At 35.4% G+C, this 22023-nt stretch overlaps 1 protein-coding gene across 2 annotated transcripts in view; it reads right to left on the bottom strand.

The window, feature by feature from the left end:
• IMMP2L (inner mitochondrial membrane peptidase subunit 2) overlaps nucleotides 1-22023 on the bottom strand; it is a 478086-nt gene that overhangs the window by 433000 nt on the left and 23063 nt on the right. The gene's annotated exons all lie outside the window — the stretch shown is intronic.

The following is a 22023-nucleotide window of genomic DNA, read 5'->3' as shown; positions in this document are numbered from 1 at the left end:
TATCCTAGCTAGTTAAAAGTAGATTAACTGTTTTCTTTAGCGTATCTCCTGTCACTAAGATGAGGGTTCCCAATTCAGGAGTCATGGCTCAACAGCACCACAGATGAGTTTAAGAGGGTCACAATCACTTTACTATGTTAAGTGAAAAAGTCCTACTGTCCATACCTACAGGAAAAAGAATCTTGACATCGAAAAGATTGATATGCTGGCATACAATTGTGCTTGTAGAAACTCACAGCATTTTCACAGTAAGTGATTTGTTAATTCTGGTAACTTCTGCATCAGTCCCAAACAAATTTTAACTTTCAAGCAGACAAGATGATGTTAGAGGGTTTCTATGATGGAGGACAGGCCAAAGACAGCAACCCTGCTTTCAAACTCACAGACCAAGTACCATGTTTCACAATTCTACAAAATAAAAATCAGCTTTTTTTTTAAGCTTCAGTGCATGAAGAATACAAAGCACTTGCTGACAAGCCATTAAGTGCAGTGCTGCTCCTGGGCAGCGTTATAATTAAGTGAAAAGCCTACTTTATTGGTTAATTATTATCTCTCATCTACAGTGCTCTGTTTTTGACTATTTGACAGAAACAGGGCACATGCCCAGTGTCAGCAAGATATAACAAATACCAGTACCATCCCATAGATCTTTCCAATCAAAAATCACTCACACAAATAGCTCTGAGTAGCTTATCTTTGGCTGTTTCTCCTCCTGCATTTAGTGTCCCTATGTCTGGACTGAAATAAACTGTATCCTTTATAAGTACCTTAACTCCCATTTTTGGCTATGCAAAATACAATCAACCACAGTTGTGAATTTTGGTGCCAGAAGTAAGGACAACAATCCCAAGTCTCTCCTCAGAGTTAAGCATGCAATGACAGTGAAAAATCTCTAACTCTGCCTACTTGCATCTATTAGAATTTAAATGTTAGAAAAACATCACTTGATTCATGTTAAGCTGTTTCAGTACTACAAAGCCTTCCCTTCTAAAACAGTGAATTTCCACATTTGTGTTGGAACATAATATAAAGCTGCACGAGATTCCCCACGAGAATCATGTCAATTGGCATTTTAAAAATTAACACAGTAACCTACAATAATACAAGCTTCTTATGCACAATATTTGTCAGTAGGTAACATGAGAAGCTGAGAACTCATTTAGAGAGCCCAAGCTTTATAAAGGCAAGCAAAAATATCCTTGAACTGCTTCCTCTAACTTGTTTAGTGTCTTATGGTGAATATCTGTAATGTAAGAAAAAGGAAAAACTGAACATATGAAAGGGATCTGCATGCAGTATGGTTAATATTGAAAACAGGAAGGAAAAAAGGAATAAAAATTCCTGGCAGTATATACGGGTCCAGCTATGTTATTGACCTGGTGAGCAATTCAGAGCTTGTGGAAATTTTGCAGATCTTTTGGAAAACATGGTAGGTCTCACACGTGCTTGCACAGATCATTTTTAGTCACTATAAAGAAAATTTGCAACCATAAGCAGGTTTTTGGGGACAGAAGGCCCCATCTAAAAGGGCTTAATATCTAATTATTTCAGCACTCCCTCCTTCTGGTCTTACATTTCACTGAAATGTTAGAGCAGCACTTCACCGAATGGCTTGTGTAAATGAACCAAGCATAAGGAGTTACCTATCATTTCCCCAGTTCTGTTGTAGTAAGTAAAAAATATCTTTAGAAACAGCTTTTTTAAAGTTATTCCCACTGTTTCATGAAGCATGTTATACTGTGCATATGAGTGTGGTTTATTAATAATAGTTTAAATGGGATGGAGTTAACAAAATTAGTGTTTAGGCATAAATGTATATGAAAACGGAACATGTTCTAAGCAGGGATGAGACACTCATACCATTATAATACATTCAAATAGTGAAATATTCAATATACTCAACATTTACAATGAAACCAAAACATTAGAGTCACATGAAGGCAGAAGCACAGTAGTCACTATTGAAACGTTAAGGAAAAAAGTTTCAACTTTTAACTTCAAAATCCTGCTTACAAAGCTACTCTCAAACATTTAAATGACACAGGCAAGAACCAATGCTTTTTGTTACGAAAACATAATAGCTTACATCTGAACTATGTAAAATGAAGTACCTATAGAAGAAACCCACAAGAAGTGATTATTATTCCATGAAAGGATAATACAGTACATATTGCCAACTCTCCTATTTTATCATCAAGCCTGAGGCAGCAAACAGTTCAGAAAGTGCTTCATATGCAATTGCCATCTGTCCTTCAAGGATAGTCTTCATTTCCAAACAGTACTGAAAATATTAGAAATGGTGGATAGGAATAATTCTCAATGACTACACAGTATTTATTAACTCTCCATACTCATTACTTGGTAAATATAACACTTTCTTCCTCAAGGAGGTAAGCACATAGCTTCCCCTCTCAAATACTATTCTCCACTTTTTTCTGGACTATACATATATTTCCAATCAAGGAGCCTTTGCCATCACACACCGTATCTCTGCATAACACCAACATTCATTTGTTCAAATATATAACATCTGACTGATATGCAGAAAATTAAGATTCCCAGTAACATTTTAAATATTTGAATTGAATAGGTAGTTCAAATACAGCAATATGGCTACTACCACAGAACAAAGAACTTACAGAAAAATCTAGTAATATAATAAGACAAAAAGAATACAAAGGGATTGATATCCTGCCACAGAGGTGGGGTGTTTATATGTTCTTTACACAATGGTCAGGTTCTGGCTATACAGTTCATCTCACTCATGGAGAGTTACACTCTATCAGCCATACCTACAGCTTCCAGGAGACATACTGTTGCTTTCTCTAGAGTTACATCAATGTAAGCATCTTCAGAAATATATACCAATCCTTCTTGAGCAATTAGCCAGGAAAATTAGGATCTCCCTACATCACAGACACTCTAATCAGGGCTTACGCTTCAGTAACACTTGCTCTTTTATTACTTCTTCCATTCTCCTCTTAAAAAAACCAAACAGACATACATACATCACAGTGCTACATAATACCAAACTAGAATTCATACAAGACTATGTGATCTTCACTACTGGAGTTACTCAAAATACCTGATTAAGTCCCTGCACAACCTGATCTAATATTAGCTCTGCTTTAAGCAGGTGTTTTGACCACAAAACTCCGAAGCTGTAGAGTCCATAACTCTGTAGTTCGGAACTAAACTACTTTACAATTATCAGACAAGTAAGGAAGCCAGACCCCTAAGAATGAGAGAGAGGGGGAAATGGCAGTGCCAAAACTAGCGTTACATTGATGAACGATAGGAAGAAAATCAGACAAGTATCTGATATCTGTATGGGAAAAAGCTGGAATCCACCCGAAGAAAAATAAATTTCAGTGACAACTACTTTTTTTACTTTTGCTGAACTCATACCTACTGATGCCTTAACCAGTTTCCAGAGCCAGAGTGAAAGCACAGGCTCTGAACTGAAATTGCAATAATATAGAAAACCCCAAAAGAGACACTTTTGAAAGATTACAAATGAAACTGCAAAAAAAAGAATTCCTTGAAGATTCTTTTATTCATTTCAAAACTAATAAGTCAGACTTATAATTAAGGCACTTGGCAGATTTCATTATAACAGATCAGATACTAATTCAGTTCAGATATCCAAAACTGCAGGGTGGAGGATGATGGGCAAGGAATTAACAGTTGATAATGACTTCACACTTGGAAAAGAGTGATATGTGATATGGCAGGTTGCAGAAATCACTCTGGATAGAAAGAAACTGTCCAGAAGAAAAAAATCCAAACCCATAAATATACTTACTTTGGCTACAGAAGAAAATAAAAAAATGAAAGAACACAAAGTAAAAACTTTGGAGAACCCTCACAAAGGAGATACTGTTAGAAACAGTGTAAGACAAGAAGCATATGGGATGTAGGGCAATGCATGGTATTTGTAAAAAAATGTACAACTGCAGGTGATGCAGCCAAGAGCTGCCAACTCAAAGTAAGAAGAGTTGCATCTAGCAAGCATACATATGTACAGTGCATCAAAAACTAGCAGACACAGCACTGCAAATCTGCATAGAGGTGATGCTTAGGGGTGATGCCTGCAAGATTCCACCTGGAAACAGATACTTCTTAGAAATAAAAGTCTTGCCTACATTCAGCTCTAAATTCATAATCTCAGGTAAATGTTATTTCTGGGAAATGCTTTTAAAAAATAACTCTAATCAAAGCACTGATATGGAAGACAACTAGAACTGAGAGCTTAGAGTGAAGAATCAAGGATGATATGACTCCAAACTAAGGTGACTAAAACAGAAATAGGTCAGCTTTTTTTTTTTTTTTTTAAATGGCACGATGAACAGAGATAATACAATCTTGTAGAAATTCTAAAGCTTTAAATCTTGTTCAGTAAATACCAGTTCAGAAAAGTAAAAAACTAAAAAACTGTGTTGATATATCAAGATTCTAGCAAACTTTTGTTTTTAAAATATGTTTTCTCAAAACTAGCATTTTACTCTCTGCTACTTCCACCTCTGGAAAAGAAGGATAAATTGAGATTAAATGTATCAAGATAAGTTGAAGAGTATGAGAAGCTCCAGAAAAACTTGTCTTTTATTTCCAGAAAAGTAATGTAGCATTTCAACCAATGTATAGAATACAAATAAGGCTAGAGACTGCAACATCTTCTTCCACTGACCATCTCATTAAACCTAGACTGGGTTTTCCTGCTGCATGCCCTTGCTCTGGGAAATGGAGAGCTGAGAAAGGCCTGAGCAATGCATTGCAACAGCTGCACCAGACACAGTCCTTCCTTCTTCCTGCAGATCAGACTCACAGGCTAGCACAAAGAGCAGTCAGGATACAAGGAACACGGCTGTCAGGAAAGGAGAAGGAAAACAGTTTAGGAAAGGAACTGGTAGAAACAAGAGGATGGTTCTTCCTTCTGCACTTCAAGTGCCAGAGGCTAAACTATTTAACTGCCTACAGAAACAAAGTGCTGGCTAGGAAAAATGGTGAGAACTGCAAGCCCCTGTTGAAAACAGATACATGATTAGAAGGGAAAAAGGGTGGTTTGGCTGAACAGGATCACAGAGAGGTGGATTTCCTGGAGTATGAGATACAAAGGTTATTGTGAGAAAGAGAAAAAACAGTAGATTGGTTTCAAAGTAAAACATCCATAAACAAGACAGGAGAGCTAGTTCAAATTCTCTGAACTTTAGATGGATGTTTCAAAAAAGCCTAATGAGTGGACTCCATATGAAAGTGGGAGAGTAATCAATTCATGGATCTTGAGTAGGTTTAATTATTTGCAATGAGTTTTTCAGCACACACAAGTTTCAGGTAATAGGGAGCTTTGGCCATGCTACCAAATGCAGACATTCCCAAGGCAGATTTACTGACAGAAATTAAATACCAAGAAAATTTATATACTACCAGGATTAGATGGATTTTCACAAGATCTGTTCTGGATATAAGCGCTACAACAGAAATAATCAAATCCATCAGCAGCTCTAGACACTTCTACATTAACATGTCAACAGTAGCAGCATGGTACAACCACAATATCATACTGATTTCTCAACAAAGGACTTTGCTTTTTAACCTTAGTTGACTCTACAAATTTATATTAACAACATTATTTCACTTCTCTTGTTCATTCTCTGCATTATATGATATCATATTATTGTGAAGGTTTTATTTCAAGAAATAAGGATACTGCCAAATAAAAGGTAATATGGAAAACTTAAGAACTGCTTGACAGTTTTGAAAACTGATCTCCATAAAAATAGGAAAAGAGTAGCATCACCTCATATCTCACCAACTTGAATATTCTCTTCCAACAGAGAAAGTTTATCTTTTATTTGATTTGGTGAGTCTACATAATTTGTGGGGGTTTTCCTATATAAATGAAAGACTGTGGATAAGTAAAATTACTGCACACGATGTTTGCGTGGTGTGTTGACCTTGGCTGGATGCCAGATGCCCACCAAGCTGTTGTATCACTCACCTCCTCAGCAGAGCAGGGAGGGAGAAAATAAGATAGAAAAAAAAAAAAAAAAACTGGTGGGTCAAGATAAAAGCAGTTTAATGAAGCACTAGCGAAAGTTACGCGCGCAAGAAAAACAGAAGATGTTACTCTCTACTTCCCATCAGCAAGTGATGTCTGGCCACTTCCCAGGAAGAAAAGCTGCAGTACATGTAGCAATTGCTCTGGAACACAAGTGTCATAAATAAAAAATGCCCCGCCTTCCTCCTCCTCTCTCTTAACTTTTATATCTGAGCAGAATTCCTATGGTATGGAATATCCCTTTGGCCACTTTGGGTCAGCTGCCCTGGCTGTGTTCCCTCTCCATATCTTGCCTACCCCCAGCTTACTGGTTGCAGAGACAGCCCTGATGCTGTGCAATCACTGCTCAGCAGCAGCCAAAACCCTGGTGTGTTGTCACCACCTTTCTAGCTGCCAATACAAGCACAGCACTGTGAGGGCTGCTGGGGGGCTCAGCCAGACCCGATACAGTTTGATACTATGAACTTCTACATTTAAAATTGTTCGCCAACTGAAATTAAATTAATTTCTCCCAGGTTTATCAAACTTTCCACTGTAGAAGCATGAAAGTTGAATCCTCTGTCCTTCTTAAAGCTCAAATTCTTGGAGACATTTTACGTTCACATAACTGTAGCAGACATCTGAATCAAAGGATTAGACTTCATTTCAGTGCCGTCATATAAATGTGCCACATGATGAAAGAAATAATGGGGCTGCAATTTACAGGCTGCATTCTTTTGAATGCTGTGCTTAGAAGCATATTTGAGCCACTTTATAATGACGTCTGCCCTCCTTTATAAATCCTCCTATCAACCGCTGGTTGGTGGACAACAGCCAACTCATCTGACATACATATCAAATTAGATAGCATGGTGATAAAAGCGCTCTGGAGCAATTTAAAATATCATCACATCGTGCATGGAGAGGATCAGAGGAGTACATGCATGACACCCAGTTAGACTGGACAGCTTTGTGTTATTTTAATATCTGAAGTATTCAGCATACATTCCCAAATCTATGCAGGGTTTTAGCCTGGCTATAACTCAGAATTTTTTGGTGAATTCGGTGACTTCTGAGGCACAAACCATGTTCTGAATTTCTGTAAAACACCACATTCCCTACAGTAAACTGCAAAAAATTATGCCATTCTTCAGAAAAAAGATGTTTCTTTCTTCAGCACTTAATACTTATCTTCAGAAAATTCATTACACATACAAACATGTATTTCTGATGTCATCCTAAAATTTGTTTAGTAGAGTTCTGCAGCAACATATCCCTTGAACACTTTTAAAAGCTATCATGAAGAAGATTCTTCCCCAAGACCGCAAAATCCCAATTATGGACTTATTTTCTAGCACTTGCTTTAACCAAGTAGCTAAAACACCTTAAGATGGCAACTGCTTCTTTTACTTCAGAGTAAATATACAAATTAAGCTATAAATGTATATAGTAACAAACAAATCAAATGAAAAATTCACATGGAAAATAAAAACTAGATAGGGTGTTTCTTCTGGACAGCAACACAGCCTTGACACAAAATCAGACTACAATTGGGAAATAATATTTACAGAAAAATGTCTCCTTTATTATCAAGAAGGATACAAATTATTTCAAGTCAACTGAAAAAATTTATAGTAAACCGTTCTAAAGGAAAAAACATGGCTTGAAGTCCTCCAGGATAAATCTCTGTCTGATAAGAAATGATCCAAGTTCATTAAACTTTACACAGCACATTCTTCACTCCAAAAACAACACAGAGAAAGAGAGAAAAAAAGACAGAAAAACAGTGCATGGGAGAGAAAGGGGGGAAGGGGAGACTGAGGGGTTTTTTTAGTTCTGAACCAGGATGTAATTCCAGGTATAAATTTAGTTGAAATAACAGAGCAAAGTTTTCCTTATTCTGCCAGCAGAGGTAGGGTTTTTTCCTCCTTTACTTCTTATAACAGTATCATGGAAATGCTAAAACAGCAGCTGCTTTTCACAGACTGGAAGTGAAATTAAGCAGACTTGCTTGGCAGCTTAACTGCTGATTAGAAAAAAATTGCTTCAGTTCTTAAAAGATTTTGCTCTGCATCTTAGTGAATCAACCTCCTTCCAAATTCCATTTAGACCCTTGCTGGTACATAGCTGATAAGCAATCACTTAATTATTTTTTTTTTCTATAAAGTGCTTTTTGTTATGGTACTTATGAGCATATGAGAGTGCTAAATCATGCAATATTCACCTCAGTACACAATAAAAAACAAGCCAATATTCTGATAGTGTTGTATATTGATAGAGATGTAGCCACAGCAAAGATTCGTTAGCAGAAATGTTTCTGTCAATCAAAATTCAAATGGTAAAAAGACTATAGATACTTTTTTCATTCACAAAGTATCCTTCCATATCTATATGCAAATCTATAATTATAAAAAGTCTTTTTTTCTATATGCAATATTTACAACATATCTGCTTCACATAGAGACTCCAGTTTTCATTTATTATACTTTAAACCAAAATGTGTTTTATTTAGCAGGAAATCAATTCTTGCCCTTAATTCTATCAGAGTATGAGTTGTCTGCCTAGAAAGAAATACATCAACTATAAATTTATAGCTCAATATGGATACCAGCCCACAGCTAAAAATTTGCAGATCTATATAACCAAGCACATTTAACAGTCCTCCTGGGTAACGTATAAACAGAAGTAACTCTCATAATTCAACACACACTATGGGAAGAGCTATTACATCCACGTCTGTTCACTTTTGGTCCAATCCATTCTCAAAAGAAGTTGTACATATTGTCAACATAATGAATGAAATCACAAGACTCCTCATAAATTTTAAATGTCCTAAGGGGTTTCTTCACCTTCATGTGAAATCCAAGTACTGTATGCTTAAACTGGTTTTGTTGGGTTTTTTTAATTAAATTATGCATTTTGATGAATGTGCCCTTTTATTTGCTACATCAGTATTCTGTAAAATGCCTGAAAGTGAAAGCATTCAGCAATATTATAGCTTCGTTTTCTTAGATTAGTCCTGTTTTATCTGTATAATCCCTTGAAACTGCACCGGTTTTCATTGCAGTAGAAGCTCGTCCCATATATCTTCCATCATGCCTTAAAGATTCTATTATTTATTTTAGTATGAAGAATACTACAAAAAAAATATTTTTTAAAATGTACCATGACATGCCTTAAGGAAGGAGGTTTTATATCATTCTAAGAAAATAATCTCTGAATTCTAGCACCAGAGAAAGAGCATCACTTCATTGTAAATACAGGACGACAATCCTGAATGTCTTCTGTTCTGTCAAATTTAGTAACACAGAATATATTTTATTTTTTTGTAAAGCAAATGTACCCTAGAATAATCCTTTTATAGAAGGAAGCTTTGCTGAGTTATTTTTATAACTGAACTAGAAAGTAACCAAGTGAGTACGTCAACGTTGGGCAGTTTGGTATATTTAGTAAAACAAATTCTTTGTTCCTATTGTACAGCAGCCTTCAACATTGTCATGACATTCTTTCATCAGTAAAAGGAAAATATTTGAGAGGCTGCAAATTTCTAAATTTAAACCAGTAACTGTAAAAAAGGAATACATTGTGCAATGAAAAGTAGAAAACCAGATCTACTTAAGTTGAAAGACTACAATTTTCTTCAATACACCTTGCTCCTCTGCCTGCACCATTACTGTTTCCACTAATTTTAACACACATCAGAAAGTATCACAGCAGGATTTTGTAAACAAAAGTATTAGATACATTATGAATCATCATATGAAAAATATAGAAAGAGTAGCACAGGTGCGGGGTTCTTTCAGTTTTTCTGTTCTGTCACTTGGGAAAAAAGTATTTTTTGTAGGATTCATAATAAACTTTGAAGTTTGATAGCAGAATTTGAAACCATCGTTAAAAAAACCTACATAAAATCAATACATCTGGCTACAGGCACATCTCTTACTATAATATAGCAACAAACTTGAATTTTGAATGTATGTGAATCTTTCTCGTGCTTTCTTATTTTGCACAGATTTCACAATGATGGTCTCCACAGATGCAAGTTGAGAGTATAAAAAAATGGCAGAAGTAACTAAAAATCAAATAAATATACCTCATCCTAAGAGCACCATGACTAAATAAATGTGGATATGAAGAAAAACTACCATGGCATTCATTTTCCTCTTCCAAAACTACTACTTCAAATACATCTTGACATCAATAAGATGTAAATTCAATACTAGATATGAACCACTTAGCCTGGAGCTAATGATAATGGAAGACAAAAACTTAACATCAGAACTCAGTATATGGTCTACGTAAAGTGTAGAAACTAGAGATCTTCTTTAAGTGTTTCCCATTTTGCTATAACATCTATGAAGAGGAAGGTGAAGTTTGAGCAAGAAGTACACACTTTTCACATAACCGGCAACTTTTTATGTTTTAGAAAAGTGAATCTGGAAAGAATCTTCAGTTCTGAAGACTGTGCTTCCATACATCCCAGCATGGATTCTACATAAAGAGTTACTGAGATGTGGTGTAAAGCATCTCCCAGCTACCCTTCCACCAGAGTCCTCACCAAAGGAGTTTTGATTTACTTTGGCTTGCAGTAAGTTGGGGCCAGGCCAGCTTTCATGTATTTGTTCCTACTTGAAGGCACTGCTCCTTTTGAACCTTCCACACTTCACAATCAAAATTATTTTGTGTTTCAAAAGTGTTATGAATTTTGATGTTAATTTTATAATCTCATTCTGATGCAGAATAAAATGAAACACAAACTTTTTTCTACATGATGAACACTATTTCTTAGTAAATTTATTTTTTTTCCCCCAAGTAAAATCTCTGTCAGGTACTTTTAAGATTCATACAACACAGTGTCCTTACAACCTTTTACCACATTTAATGGAACACAAGCCCTTATGTAACAGCCTCCATACATTTGTGTCAGTAATTTGATGGTTTGTTCAACTTTCTTGCATCAATTGACATTCAATTTATCATTCCTTATGCACATTTCACAGTTCTATACTGCACTTTCCAATAGTCTATCCTATTTAAACGTCCAAAAGCTTTATCTTAGAAATCTCAGAGATTATTATTGCCTGCCATCTTCAGTACAGCTTATCAAATCGGAAAAAGTTATAATACAGTGCTTAGTATTTATAGCCAGGTTGGTAAATAATGGGGACAAGATAGCCTGAGAAAGGAAAGAGAAAGGAAAGGGACAGGAAGAAATTAAAAGGCATTATCTGCTCTGACAGATTCTGAGATAATCAATCATCCTAATAACCTCACTCACTTCTGAAACTGTTATACACCATGTTAAACGTAGGCATCAATAAAGGAACTAAAAGGGTTGGAAGTTCCCATTATAGTCAATACTATCAATGGAGCCTGGATTGTGATGGCCTACTTCTAGCATGTCTCTGAGTAGAGCTGAACCTGTAATACTAACAAACCCAGTGTTAGTGAAGTATACTATTACTCAAAGATGAAGCTTGGGATTGTATGGTGGCCAAAGCCCCTGTACAAAACACTGCACACTCTTTCAAAGTGCAAGCCTATAAAGAATATGTGTATATTTAACTGAAAATATTTCTCGCAATTCATCACTCGTGTGAGAATTTCAGCATTCTCTTTTAAACCCTCCATCATAAAATACTGCTTGAAAATCCTCTTAGATCAATGTGGTGAGAATCTAATTAAATCAAGTTACTGAACTGTATCCATAAACAGGGGTTTTAATTCTGTCAACTTAGTATCACTAATGCCATCCATAAATTTTGTCATGTTTACAAAGAAACCATGAAAAAGTCACAGTTTCACTACATAATAAGTTATGCGCTCTTGTGTGACTTTAATGGGCTCTGTTAGGATAACAGCAGCCAGCCAATTTAAAATTTTCAGGCTTCATTTTGTCAGCATCTGTGATCCAAGGGGTCATTCATTAAATTATGACCTTTTTTCTTCTGTGTGGTTTAACAGAGAGGAAGGGCAAAAAGAAAATACTGATGTAAACACAAGAACAGTAAAGAAGACCCCCAATATTATTTAATTAACTGCAAGTATAACTCATTAACAGATACTTTATGACAAGATGAAAATTTGACTAACATTGAAGGCTTGTTGGCCAGCTATTACAATCTTACAAAAGGAGGCTCCAAGGTATGTACAATGAAGAGTAAGACATGTCACCCTGAAATTTAAGATAGAATGTGGAAAATATTTTTTTCTGAACATAAGTAAAATGCATGTAAATAATCCTTAAAATTGCATGATTAAACAGGTTCAAATAATTTAATTGCTATTTGGCCACCTAGTTAAGGGACAGCAGTGGAAAATTCATATAGAAGTAAGTTTTTAATCTAAATTAAAATCCATGGCATTTATTTAGCCCATCATTTAAAACAAAATGTCTACGGATAATTGATAAAACCTCATTTCTGGAAGTGCTCATTTTTCTCCATTGACTAGAGAGAAATTCTGGTGAGTAAGCTTGATTTATGATATCTAACTATTAAAACAATACAGATAATTGGAGTAAGTTTAATGCAGAAAACCCCCTTGAGGCAACAAAGAAATTATGTGGAGTTTCTAGAACAATGATGCTCTTGTCCAGTATCAGCATCCTTAGGCATGACAAAATATAAACAAGAATAAAATAATAGCCTAGAGGCTTCATCCTTAAGGCTTCATTAAGGACTCTTCAATTGAAAAAAACAAACAAACAAAAAAAAACCCACAAAAAACAAGTCAAAAGATGCTATCAAGACAGGAAATAGATTTGCTTGATGGCCAAACTTTAATAGGTGAACTAGTCTGTTGCAAGCACTTAAAAAGGGAAGTATTAATGCAATCTGTTTGTTTAAGGAAGCCAGCAATGATAAAATAAAACAAAACCAAACCAAGTAAGAAGTATAATGAACACGTCAACTCCTTCTCTAGAAGCTCCACTGAATAAAGATTCTACCAAAATGCAGCTAGGATCAACAAAAACAGAACAGTCTCATGAACTGCTGATCATATAACTTTTTCTCCATCACAGGCCTGTTCTCAGCTTCCTTGGTTTGTCTCTCACATTTCTGGATGTGTTTATTAGGACTGGTTCAAAGTGACATGATTGTCATCTCAAGATTTACACACTCAAACAGAGTCGGGGTTGAAAAGCAGTTCATTGTCCAGTAGCATACCATCTGTGGCTTGGGTAGGGCCTTGGATACTGATGCAAACTAAAAACCATAACTGGAGACAAATCTAAATAAGTGTTTCTTTAGCATCCGCCTAGATGAATCTCATAATCACACTGGTTGCAGTGCTATAATTTTCCTTCTGCTTATTAGTGTTCTCCTGAATATAACAATCCCAAGACAGAAAACAACTTCAGAAAGAGATCTAATTTGCCTGTAAATACAGAACTCAGAATGATCTTTTTTTTTAAAAAAATGGGTCCTACATTGAAAAAACCATCATATATTTCCTATTGATTATTAAGATACTGAATAATCCCCATGTCTCACTAGAAGCTCACCATTCTATGGGGAGGATCTTCAGCTGCTGCCTGCATACATGATACAGTCCAATGAACAAGGATTTTGTTTTCAAATACAACACTGTGTCATTCTAGGATCTAAAAATTTTATATACAATATAGACCACAAACACATCTACAAATCAACACATTAAAAGAGTATAAATACCATTTTTTAATCTTTGATTTTTTTTAATAAACTGTAAAATAAACACATTTAACATTTTTTCTTTTGCTATTTTTTAAGTCTTTTGAATTTCTGAACTAGTTTAAAATATATATTAGATTTGGACCCTAAGGAAAAAAAGTTGAGAGTAATCTTCTGGGCTGTAGGTTGGAAGAGCACGATGGGGATTACAGTCTCTCTTCTCACAGGCAATATGAATTTCATACACTCTAAGGAATTAGGACAACAGGGATTCCAAATTCTTTCACAGTCTGGGTTCTCAGCAGCACCAACCATTTCTTTTGTTTCAACTCACCCAGGGAAAGGAAAAAATGACTGACTTTCATGAAGAGCATATACCTTTAAGAACTTTTGTAATGGGTGTGAGTGGTATGCTGCAGTCATTCTGCTACTGGATGCCAACCGTTTCAAAATACGACCTCTATGTGTCCATAATTAGTATTTCCCGAATGGATTGTGTAATCTGACATTAGTCTACAAATACTACATACACATGATAAGCATTATTAAATTATTATGCAAGCCTCTTATTTGCCAGCATGTATATCATAAATACTTTAAAAAAAATTATAATCTCAACAATTTACGTCCATTATTTTGCTATCACAATTCACTAATTCCTGGGGTGGCTAATTTTCTTCCTAAATTAAACCTCATTTTGAGTATCCACTATTCACACCAGTCTACATTTGGTCACCTTTTATACCTGGCTCAAACTTCTCCAGTAATCTCCAAAATCAGTTTATTCTTAGAAAATACATGGGAGATTTATCAGGAATATATTAATACACGAATCATAAACCTGTTGTGTCCAAAGTGCATGTTTAAAAAAGGGGTTCTTCATGAGGCAACGTTAAAAATTGCATTACTTTTATCTTCATGTAGATGAAGTTCATGACAAAAGCATTATTGATGTATTTTATTTCTTCAGTTTGTCAACTGCAAGTATGAGACAGAAAAGCAGTAAAATCTTTCCTGAGTTCATTCCAGTATCATTCACATTACTACTACTATCATAAAGCAGGAGTATAACTGGTAATTAGAGATACCAAAACGGAATATTTCTAGCATGAAGTAATGCTTTGTGCTAATCAGACCAAATCCTTTGTATATGTTGCCTGAATACCAGGGGTTGACATATTTGCTAGCCCTGGCACTACCAGCTAGACAGTGTACTTGTTGCTGTGACTTAATACCTGATGAGCTTTAGCAAACAGTACACAGCTGCACATAGGAACTGAAAGAAGCCACACAGCAGAGCTAAAGGTAGTTGCTAGCAGAAATTTCTAGAATAGCCCAGGAGGGCTTTTACAAATCAGGACATGAAGAGCCCCTTCAAATTTAAATTTCCCTTGGTGGTTAACTGCTGCTGCATTAGCAAATCTTGTGAACTGAAAAACCCTGCTGAGTTGCCTTGCGTATAGTTACACCGCTTAAATCCTGAACACAACTGTTAAGAGTCTTGGCAAGCTCTAAGTATTTTCAAATGCGTCATTTGGTTCACATACGGACTAGACAGATATGCTATACCTGCTCACTAACCACAAGTAAAAGCTGATTAAAACATACATGAAAACAAACACACAGAAAAAAATAAAACTGCTAAATGTTATGAAGGAAAAAGTGGAAGCTATTTAGAATTAGACTGCTGGAAAAAAGGTGGCAGATTTTAGAAAAGTAGAAGACAACAGCTCTTAAGCTGCAGACCACAGTCCTCCAGTTTTAAGGTAACACATCACAGAATCAACTATTACACTCTGCAAATACTTACATAAACCTCTACCCACCTTAGGCATTCTTAAACCGTAATGTCTTCAACAACAGAAATGGCCACAGGATTACAAATAAGAAATGACCAGAACAAAATTGGAAGGCCAGCTACTCAAAACTCTCTCAAAGATAACCACTGAGATAATGCCTAAAAAAAGGTCAATAAAACAGGAAATACAGAGAAGAAAATATTCTGTATGAGCGTTCTCTGCCATTTCAATTATCAAAACTAAGAAGCATCTAGACAAAGTTTCAGAGATTAAGATCCACATCTTTACTGCTAAATTTGGGTTCAGACATTCAGAGATCCTTTGTTTTGCTAAATCAAGTTTAAATGAATGTTAGCCAACGTATTTTCACAACATCATACATTTCTCCCAGCAAAGACTCATTCCCAACACAGCACCTTCCCATCACTGTCAGTTTTAAAACACACGGAATGAGGTGCCCTCTCTCTGCAGCTCTGCTGATACACAAAAAGCACTATCTGAGTACAGGAAAGTGTAAGGTTCCATGCAGTAAGGGTGACAAGTGTTAAGTCAACCTATTTTTAAAAAATCTAACTAATATTCAATATTACAGTCCAGATATCATGGGATAAGGTAAAGATCAAACAATATCTTCGAAAGCCACAAAAGGCCTGTGAAAATTATTGTTCTTACAATTTCCTGGCTTTGCAAGGTGTTTTAAATATGTAACAATAAACGTATGTCAACCATACCAACAGCCGCCTCCTAATTCTCAAAGGTGTGCATGGTGTTCCTATTAAGTAGTGGTTATACTGACCTAGAACAATCTATATTCGTCACAAGTTTACAAAGAAATCACAGCTCACAGTGAGGAAAATGCAGTTCACAACAGAGTCAGTGTGTCATGTTCTATAGAGACTGTTCCTATTCTAATCAGAAATCTGAAACCACCTCATCGTAAACTGTCCTGAACAATGAACCTAAGTCTCTAATTCTGTCTCATGGGTTCAGCTAAGCTATTAAGGGTATGGAATATAATTTGTAATCAAGTTTTCCCTTTTAACATTAAACAGGTAAGCCTTTGAACTCATGGAACTTGCCAACTAATAGAAATTTGCTGTAGAAAAAATACTACTGTCAGTGTCCTATAGGACTGAGGAATACATTGTGCATGATCATGCATTTAAAAATCTTCCAACAGTATTCTCTTTACTAAGGTCAGACTCAGCACAACTTTAAAAATAGACTATTCTGAGGGCAAAGGGGATCGTATGCAGACGCAAACATCACAGCAGGCCTTCTGGGTGTACAGGATGCTATTATCTTGAGCTTGCTGACAATATACTTCCCTTTATATGGCAAGACCATACTTCTCTCATTACAGTTGCCCTAGTTCTTGAAACATCAAAGTTATTGTTCTGAGAACATCACTAATTTTTCCCTTAAAGCAAACACATAAGACAACACATAACACAAGAAAGATACTCACTAGCTATCTCTTTTTTGCCTTAAGATACACACTATTAGTTCCTGAAACCCTAAACGGCATTATGCTATAGATCATGGTTTTAAGTGAACTATAATTTTAAGTTTTTACTTCTACCTTTTTCCCTAGTCCAAATTTCTGTTTATATAGTACATTTTTACATTTTACAAAGGTAGTTATAAAAGAAGATATCTACAATACCAGGAACATCTGAGCCAAGTGGCTAGAAAGTAGCAGGCTAGATTGTTCTGCTTCATACTGGCAGAGGACACAGGTCAAGTTCAAATGAATTTGAGTTCTATTTATGAAATAAATTTAAAAAATTATTGTGGATTCTTCATACATCAAGTCATTAAATTACAGCCACAGCACTAAAATTTGCAGGTAACCCCTCTCTCTGCTTTCAGTTTCCTATTAATTTTTTTGCCTTCATTTTAGGTATCTTTTACACTTTATTCCTGACACATTTTTCTCTGACTTACAGTCAAAATGTTGACCCTGTCCCTTATGAATGAATCTGGTCAGACTTAATTGAAAATTTAACAAGTGAGCAAACAATTACTTGTGTACTTTTCCAGGCTTCTCTTCTCACTTGGGAACTGCTCTCCATATACATTTGCAAAGCAGTTCCCTCTACTATAGTATGTTAAACATGACCCAATGTTCAATGTGCAGACTCCCACCCACCCCAGATTGTTTCACCATACACATCTGCCTTGCTGTACTCGTTTCTCCTTTGAAGAATTTACAATCTTATTATAAAACCCAAATGCAATCTTCTAATTCTCTGTACATTCAGCTATTAACACAACAGGCTTCCAATGCATGACTGGGTCTTTTAGAAACCACTATAAGACAAATATAACCACCACATCTACAGAATAAGAGGGTTTTAGGGACTCCACTTCCTTGATATAAAACAAATTTGAAAAATCATAATGCATGTTGTAAACACTAACTGGTAATGTTGACTTCTAACTTTGAAAGGCTGTGACTGTTATGTTCCCTATCTTAAAAGTTCCATTGCTGAAATTCTATTTGATGTAAACAAACAGAATCATTCAGGTTAGAAGGGACCTCTGGCCATCATCTACTTCAACTGCCAGCCAAACCAGACACAATTGCAAAGGTAGATCAGAGTGCATGGGCTTTTGCTAGTTAAGTTTTAAATATCTCCAAGGATAGAGGTTTCACACAGTCTCCCTGGCTAATGACTTTGCCATTCTAATTCTGCATTTTTTTTCCCTTGTATCTGCTCAGAATGCCCTGCTGCAGTTGTGACCATTGTCTCTCATCCCTTTGCTATGCATCTCTAAGAAGAATTTGACTCTATTTCTTTGTAGCTAATCTACAGATAGACAGACAGCTGACAACAGCAGCAAGGTACCCTCTCAGTTGAACAAATATACATGCATGTATTTAAAGCTAAATTTTGTTCAATTGCACTTTCCAGGAGCAGCTGATTACACATAAAAACCCTAATGTTACATTCATGAATACAGACTAATATAATTTCCCTAGAAAATATAGTGATGATAAGGTTAATTATCATTTTAAACCTGATAATTTGCCATTCCTTTGTTTTTGCCTTTACTAACAGGCTGAAAAGAAACAGAAAACAAGGCCAAGACTCTGTTTATTACATGCAGAAATATTCATGTCCATAATATACTCAGCACAGGTCAAGACCCATGCTTTTTCTTCCAACTTCACCAATTAGATGGGAAATAAATATTTTTTAATGTGTAAGCAGAATTCACTTTGTCAGCATATGTATAGCTCATTGAAAGATTCCTAGAAGTAACTTTCTGCAGTAAATATTTATGGTTGCTCATAATACAACTCAGTAAACTGGCTTAGGAGAAGTTATTACTATAAGATATGCAGTCAGCTGTGGCAGTATTTAAACTATAACTTGTCCAAGAACACTGTATGAAATATCCCATGTAATAAAATATCACCTCAGTACTTCCCAGATTGTACACAAAATAAAACAGTCTAACTACACAAAAGGCTAAAATGTATTTAGGCATCTTTCTGCATACTCCAAAACTACAGAACCAATTACATTTAACAGCTTATGTCCAGGACTTGAAACCTAGGATGCAGTAATTTTTCTTAAACAGCGAAACTGATATTTTATTTTTTTTTAAGCACTGCTGATTCATGGTACAACATCCTACGTACATTTCTCTGTTGAAGCTTTTATGCTGTTGCAGATAACGGAATTTAGCACTGGAATAGGCATGACTTGATGTTAAGGAACTGAGTATCTTTGAAAGAGAATGGTGTCATAGGAAAAGAAAATCTCCAGAACTGTTCTACAGAAAAGATCTTTCATTACTCATTTTCTAAGTATAGAACCATTTCTTCATAATAGAAGTTGATAGAGCATCTTTAGACGCGAAATGTATACCATTCACAATTCAAGTAAAGCAATATGAAAGCTAAGATCTTAATCTAGTAAGAAGTTTATCTTAAACTGAATCTAGTATTTCACCAATTCAGCACTCAGCATTTCATCAGTTCGGTGGAACCTAAGTTTAAGTACTTTGATAGGTTATCTTCTTTAGGAATGGTGCATAGGCTTCCTCAAGTCCTTTATCTTCAAGGAAAGGAAAATACTTTATTTTCAACAAGCTATCAGTTTACTTACAGTTTAACAATCCTCTAAAGCTTCAACCTATCTGTTCAGCTGAGTACACATTCAAAAATTATGGTCCATCTATATTTATCATAATCTAAAATACACTTGGTATTTTCATGCAAGGATAACCATATGGATACCCATTACTTTTTTCATCCTATACCATCACAGATGTTCAGCCTGAATTTAGTTAAGGAGGTGTCTAATCTGAATACCATATAGAGAGTGAATGCTGGAATTCCCCATTAGTTGCCAAAACAGTCATGTTTCTTGCCACTTCCAGCAATAAGATTGTGTAGCCTCTTTCACTGACTAGTGAAACTTTTCCTAGCTCTAGGTACCTACAAGCACTGCCAGTCATGAATAACCAGTAATTACTTCTCCGCGGCTGGAAATGTACTGAGAAAAAAAATTATCAATATTTTCCTATCAGAGTTGTCAAATTTTCTTAAGGTTAAAGAAAAAAAAAGTTCAGGAAAAATACACTGTTACTTTTCTGTACATACATCGCAGCAGGCATTCATATCACCAGACTCTGCTGAAAGCAAAGCAAGTTGCTAGCATCTAAATAATAAATATTTCAAAAGGTAAAAGTGACATTTTTGTAAATCAAGGCAGGTTTCAAGCTCCTTCTGTTCAACATGACCTTCTCAGGGCAGTCAGCCATCACACTGTAAGCTAGAGTTACAGGATCAGAGACAGCTTTCCAGCCATTCAAACCATGGCTGTAATTTCTGCAACATTTCAAGCAGCTGTCCACTTAGACCCAGGATCTCCAACATACTATGACTGTCCGTCATCAAGACTATCAGGAAAATCTATTCTATGCTGCTCGGTTTTCTATTGAATAGAGGCAGGTAGAGGTCATTTTGTTTATTAAAATAGGGGTTTCCCCCTTCTCTTCTTCATATGCCTGATCACTAAAAAGTGAAGTAGAAATAATTGCATCAAATGAGAAATATTTTTTTTTTTTTGAGATTTAAAATTACTGTTAACAGCCCTCCTTCTGCACAACATAGGTCCTCCTTATGTATTAATAAGCTGCTAACACCTTATCTGACCATCTTACAATTTAAAGATCACAACAGAGCAAGTTTTTCTCCCATCTTTCTTGATTTCTAAAGTATCATACATACATATACATATATATATTTGGATGAAATTTCAAATGTAACTTGCTTTTATTATTCCCATCGTAATCTGGCTGAGTTGCAACATAACCATAACTCACAATTATTCTAATGTAAATACACATGGGGCAATTAAAAAAAAAACCCATACTTAAAACAAGAGCTACAGCTCTGTACAGCTTTAATCTTGATGCTATTGAATTGGTACTGAGGTTGGCAAGACTGTAATTTCCCTCCACTTTCACTAGAATATGTCTTAGAGAAATTTTATGCTATTTATCTCAGCAGTAAATTCAACCAAATATCACAGACAGTGCATCTGATTTTAATTATTTTTGTCAAGTCCCTCAATGGTGCATTTTAAATAAAAAGCAAAGACTATATGCAGCAAAAAATCCCCAAAACAAAGCTGACAGCAAAAGACACAGTAATAGTGATTTATAGGTTTTCCAAGTTGTAGCCTTCAGCCACTCTAAGAGCAGTACCTCAGACAAGAACTGATGGAATTATCTTATTAATAGTAATTAAGATTAAATTATTTCCTAACTAATAGGAATTCACATTTTAAACAGAATTCCTGACAACCACACTGATGTCCATAAATTTATTCAAGGATGCTAACCAGAATAAAAAAAGCTTATTCAGATAATTATATCTTGTTATTAAACCTCAACATTTACTTTTAGACCCAAAATCGTTGATCTTGTGGCAGTGTTCTAGGTCCTCTTATATCCTATTAAGTACCTGATGTAGATTTAATAATTTTATCTGACATACGTTGCTGTGTACATAATGTACATAAGCTTAATGTTTGCTTTTGTCTAATCAGCTTAACTCAGTAAGCAATGAAGTAGTTTTTAGTAAACTTGCAATATGGTATTCTAATGGATACAGCAATAAACATTCAGCAACCAACACTTTGTTTCTTAATTCAATAGTAAGGCACTTAAATTCAAAAGCAAGGCCGATAAAATCAAAATGAATCAGAATATTAAGTCCTCACTGGCACCACTTTCAACAATACAGTAATATTCCCAATCAGCTATCACCTCCTTCACAAAAGGCCTAGGCCATTTAACTGACTTCCACATCATTAACTTTCCAGAAAATAAAATACATTTATTTATAATTCTCCAAGCTGCAATTTGACCACTAAAGAATCCATAAGCTATAACATCCATATATGTTGCTTTTTGGCCTATAGATTCTAGCCAGACTCTCTCCAGCAATGATTCTTGCAGTCAAATCTTGTAAATTTCCTACTCACATCCACAGACTTTAAATTAAATA

The sequence above is a fragment of the Falco cherrug genome, chromosome 5 (genome assembly GCF_023634085.1).
Source record: "Falco cherrug isolate bFalChe1 chromosome 5, bFalChe1.pri, whole genome shotgun sequence".
Classification (NCBI taxonomy): domain Eukaryota; kingdom Metazoa; phylum Chordata; class Aves; order Falconiformes; family Falconidae; genus Falco; species Falco cherrug.
Note: the sequence above shows the minus strand (reverse complement) of the source record. Positions and strands in the feature narration are given on the sequence as shown.